The sequence below is a fragment of the Citrus sinensis genome, chromosome 3 (assembly GCF_022201045.2).
Source record: "Citrus sinensis cultivar Valencia sweet orange chromosome 3, DVS_A1.0, whole genome shotgun sequence".
NCBI lineage: Eukaryota > Viridiplantae > Streptophyta > Magnoliopsida > Sapindales > Rutaceae > Citrus > Citrus sinensis.
The window spans coordinates 19,112,588-19,118,428 of NC_068558.1; the positions used below are offsets into that span (position 1 = coordinate 19,112,588).

At 28.5% G+C, this 5,841-nt stretch overlaps 1 long non-coding RNA gene across 1 annotated transcript; it reads left to right on the forward strand.

Moving 5' to 3' along the window:
* Positions 1-262: 262 nt before the first annotated feature.
* Positions 263-3,089, forward strand: LOC127900955 (uncharacterized). The gene is made up of 2 exons (XR_008052865.1): positions 263-667; positions 2,649-3,089. It is a non-coding gene; the product is annotated as an uncharacterized LOC127900955 (long non-coding RNA).
* The last annotated feature ends 2,752 nt before the right edge of the window (positions 3,090-5,841 follow it).

A 5,841-nucleotide genomic window follows, 5' to 3' on the forward strand; every position in this document is an offset into this window, starting at 1 on the left:
TTCTTGTTTTGGTCTTAAATAACTCTAATAATTTTAGTTAATTTTTAATTTAGTTAAATTTTATTATGTTAATTTTTGTCTTAATTTTTTATATTTTATTATTGTATATTTTATTTTTAATTTATAGTTGCTAAGTTAATTATATTATTTTATTTGATGGGGAATTAATTGAAGATTATGAATAAAAAATGCATAAAGAAATTTAATTTGGGAAACAATCAAGATTAAATTGGAAACCGACTGAAAGATAAGGGGAAATAAAGTCAAGAAGCCGTGGCAAGCTAGCTTTTAGTAGACATGCATTAGCAAATAACGAATTGGAATTGGCAATTGCACATGCATTGTTTTATATGATATGGAAAGCAAATTGAAGAAAAAGGAAATTTTCATATTTAATCAAGCATGCACGTAAGGAACAATGGCAAATAAATGGCTTTGATTTGAAATCAAAGTGGACGGAATGTGGAAGGCGTCAGTTTCCTTGTTGATCATGGATTTGGAGGAGGCAAAGGGTACTAAATAAGTCGGGCACCAAGAATGATAAAAGCCAAAATTTGGCTTCTGAATAAATATACGACCGGCAACTAAGAGGAGAATTGGAGATTGCAGTCGCAAGAAGAGAAGAAAAAAATAGAAGCAGAGTTTGCCTTTTGAATTAATCTTTATGGTTGGTTTTATCAATTCTTTTATTCCCAATTCAATTATGTTAGGCTAAATTTTCTATTTAGTTGAGGGTGAATTCAAAACCCCAAACGTGTGATATAATTAATTTTTAATTTCTTTCATTCAATTTAATTGAAATTGTTTATGTTCTTCTATAATTAATGTCCATGATTTTATTCTTGTCTTATTTGAGTGGCAAATTAAATAGGACTTGAATAAATTCTATTACTAGATTAAAATTCTTGATCCGTAATTGTCTTGATATTTAATCCTCAGTAGCAGGTTAGAATCAATGATTTCAATTGGAGAACATTACCTAGGTTAAATAATCTGAGCTTATGTATTTATAGCCTAGATCAATCTGATATCTTTCTTGACTTAATGCCTTCCATTATATTAAATTTAAAGAGTTTATTTTAAATTATTTAATGGTCAGAAATTAGGTGAAAGAGTTTGTTTTGTCTAATAACACACTAAGGAAAGATTGACATTAACAGAATTTATTGTTGCCTACAGTTGATAGTTTCAGAATAAATTGATGATAGAATTGATATATTATGTGCATGTTTGATGGTGGCGAATGATCCTTTAATCAAAGTTTTCATCATTATTATTTCTTTCTCCTTTAATTAGAGTTTTTATTGAATTATTGTTTTCATAGTTTTAATTTTTTTTATTTCTTACTATTTAGTTAAAAATTCATAAAACCCCCCTTTTTATTTATAACTTGCATTTTCTTTAATTAGATTAATTATTATTATTATTATTATTTATTTTAAGTCCTACTTTAGAGTTGATCATAAATATAACTAGCATAATATTTGTGGGATCGGTTCTTATTCGCTTTGTACTAGTTATTTATATTATTAGTAAAGTTTTAAATTTGGTGTACTCTAATGACACTACCAATCATTTTTCTTTCATTATGATTTTGAATCAACTCTAACATGCACAAATACATTATCATAGATAAGAACATTATTTTCCTTTGGCACATGGTCAATCACATGTATAAGATCATTTTTCTTTGGTTGCATATAAGTTGCTTCAGGAGTAACATACTCCTTTTTCTTGTCCTTTTGCTCTGTCACCATCTAATTAAAATGAATGAAATCTAAAGACTCAAAATATTATACATTTTTAGTGATTCATGCCAGTAATATTAATTGAGAGAAGATAATAATGTTAATAGAAACTTCATGGTTGTAACAAAATATGCAGATTTGTTGTAATAAGAAGTGTGTAAGATGAAGCAATATCTAAGTTAGAAACAATTAAATTGTTGGAAGCAGTTTACAGTACACTTTTATTTTTAGAAATGAATTTGCCAAGGACTCGTAGGGATGGAGCCTTGGGGTACCTAAGTGAGAAAATACATAAAAGAGAACCCGAATAGCAATAGTTGACTTTTGTGGATGCATTTTTTGAAATCATATAGAGCACATCAACGTTAGGAAATATCAAGAAGCGTGCTTTTAAGGATTTTCTCTTCACCTCTATTTAGTTTTTAATCTTATTCATATGTGTTTGTAAATATTGAACCAAGACCTTGTGGGGACCTTAAGGGTATCCCATAATAATTAGCTTCATTATGAAAATTTATATGTAAATATTGTATAAAAACCTTGTGGGGACTTCGAGGTACCTCACAGCGGTCACTTTTATTATGAATAAGTATCTGTAAATATTGTGTAAAGTCCTTGTTGGGACCTTAGGGTTACCTAACAATGGTCAATTATGCTGTAAGTCTCTATAAAGACTTAAGAGATAAAAAAATATCACTCTTCCGAGGTTAACCACAGCCAATCTTGTGATGCTATGATCTATGTTTACTGATTAGTGTTAAAAATTGCATGTTTATTAAGGAATAAAAATATTATTTTTTTTTATTAATGTAATTTATATTTGTAATTGTGTAACATATTGTGAATTTCTAATTATTTTTCTAAATATTTGATTTTATGTATTTTTGTGTGTTTATTCAGTAAAAATAATAATTTCATGCGATTTGAGGCTCCGAACAAATGTATAGATGTCAAATTTGGATTCCGGAAGTCCGAGAAATTATGTCATTGTCGAGGAGGATCAAAGACTTTTGTTGTAAATTTTTACGTTTTTACCACGGTAAATGTGGTAATTGTAAAATTAGAAGTTTTTATCATGTTAGGTATGGTAATTGTTAGTGGAATGTGTTGGATATGCTTGAGTGGATAAGTTAAGTTTATGTTTTATTAGTGGGACAAATGTAAGGTTAAGATCTAATTAGATTTTTTTATTTATGTGGTGTGGATTTACCATGTATTAGTATAAATAGAAGGGGGTGAACACACCTCTCCACACATTCTCTTCTCTTCTTTCCCCCCAAATTCTTCTTCTCATCTCTCTTTGTAATTTATTTTCAATCAATAAAATTAGTTTTATTTCAATTTTCAAAATTCCATTTTTAATTATGTGTTTTTCAATTTTAGTAATTTCCTTTATAAAAAAAAATGTTTAGCTAAATATTAATAGTTAGGGGAAGGTGAAACTCTTAGGAAATAAATATGATTTAATCAAATTCTATTTTTAATTTTATAAATTAAATTATTTTCTATTTAATTTTATACATATTTTATATTATGAAATTTTGATTTATTGTAGACAAACAAGGGAGTTTGGCACAATAAATTCTTTTTATCTTAATATAAGGTATGGTAAAATGGTATTTTGACTTATTGTAGACAAATTTAATTTTGGCACAATGAATACTTAATCCATCATAAAATTAAAGGAAAAATAATAATAATTTATATAATTAATCTTTTGGACAATAAATCTAAAAAAATGGCGAAAAGAATTTATTAAATTTTATTTACTACTAAGAGTGAATCCACAACCCTGACTAATTCAATTTCATAGTTTTATTTAAATTAAGTTGTTTATATTTAGTTTTATTTTCAAATTTTAGATAAAATAAAATAAACAAATTAAAATTTTTTTTTATGGATCGACCTCGGACTCACTGAGATATATTATAAATAGACACTCTTATACTTGAGAGTAAATCAAATACTTTTAAGTCATGTCCAGTTTTTGACGCCGTTGCCAGGGAGAGGTATTTATTTTGTTTTATTTTTCCTTTTATCTTTTTACGTTTTGTATAAATTTTCGTTTGCCCCCTTTTGCTTTTCTTAAAGTTTCTTATACCCCCACATCTTTCATAATTTTAGTTTCACCCCAACAATTCTCGTTTCTTGCTCATTCTTCTCATAATTATGTTCTGACCCTAAAATCTTTCCGAATTTTTACTTTCATCCCACATGGCTCAATTTTAAACTTATGAAAATTACGATGTGGCCATAAAATTATAAATAATTTGTAATAAGATCCCTAGACGAAATTTCTCATAATAATTAGACTTGGACTTATTTGGACTTAATTTGGACCAAGCAAACTAACTACTAATTTTTTAACTAACTAACTACTAACTCTTAGCAAACTAACTACTAATTTTTTATTTCAGTTATTTAATTTTTAGTTTTTTTATTTCGCATTTTTTATTTCTTTTTATTGGTGGGTTCAACCACCAAAGTTTATTTAATTTTAAGTTATTAATTTTCTTTTGTACACTTATATTATTTGCATATTTAATTTTCATTGTTTTTGTAATTTTCATTTAGTTTTTGTGTTACTAATTTGTTTTTTATCTTTGTGATATAATTATTGTATGAGACGTTGGTCTCGCACTTCAAGTGGCAAGTTAATTTATAGATCTCAATCACCACCACCAATCATGGACGAAATTCAAGACGAAAACAATTTGGGCCAACTTAATCCTCCAATTGATCAGGGAGACAACCAATCTCAACATGATCAGAATCAACCAAGAACTTTAAGAGACTACATGAATTCAACAAAAATCGGAGCACCGTCGTGTATAGTATTTCCTGCAGAAGCATCTCGATTCAACTTCAAACTAGGTATTATCTAACTTTTACCAACATTTCATCGTTTAGAATATGAAAATCCATATTTGCATCTAAGAGATTTCGAGAAAGTTTGTAATACATACACAGACCAAAATTGTAGCATGAACATAATTAGGCTAAAGCTTTTTCCTTTTTCATTAAAAGATAAAGTTAAAATTTAGCTACAAAACCTTATATCTGGATCAATAAGAACTTGGAATAACGTGCAAGAACAGTTTTTGAAAAAGTTCTTTCCACCTCATAGACCAATTCTTTTAAAAGGCAAATCACTTCTTTCACTCAAAAAAATGGAGAAACATTATACCAATGTTGGGATAAGTTTAAAGAATTGCTTAACATATGTTCACACTATGGTTTTGAAATTTGGAGATTGGTCACTTATTTCTACGAGGGCTTAATACTACAAACTAGACAAGTTGTAGAAAGATGTGTAATGGTGAATTTAAAGATAAAAATCCTGAAGATGCACTAGATTACCTTGACCAATTAGCTGAAAATGCACAACATTGGGATACTGTTGGAACTTTTGAATTGACTAATAAACCACAACCATCTCCATCTAGTGGAGGAATCTACAACCTTAGGGAATATCATGATTTACAAGCAAAATTTGCATCCCTAGTTAGGAAGGTTGAAGTTTTGGAAAATAAAAAAAGTGATCAAGTAAAATCTGTTCAAGAAATTGCATGTGATGTTTGTAGTTCTAATGATCATTTCACTTAAGATTGTCCCACTCTGCCTGCACTCAAAGAATGTTTGCATGATCAAGCTAATGTCATCAACACTTTTAACAAGCCAAATCCATATTCACAAACTTATAATCCTGGTTGGAGAAATCATCCAAATTTTAGTTGGAGGAATAATAATAATGCACAATCTTCATAAGCACCACCTCCACAAAATTTTCAAAATACTCAGCCTTTTGTACCATATGTTCCACCACCATGGAAAAATTTGGAAGATACAATGCATTCATTCATCAGGAAGCAACATGCTATTAACAATCAAAATGCACAAACCTTTTCTGATTTAAATGATACTCTTGCAAAAATTGCTTCTGCACTCACAATTCAAGAAAAACGAAAATTCTCAGCTCAAACACAACCAAATCCTAAGATTCAAAATGCACCCATGGACCATGTTAAGTCAGTTATAACTCTTCGTAATGGTAAGGTTATTGATTAGCCTATTCCTGAACTTTGTGAAAATG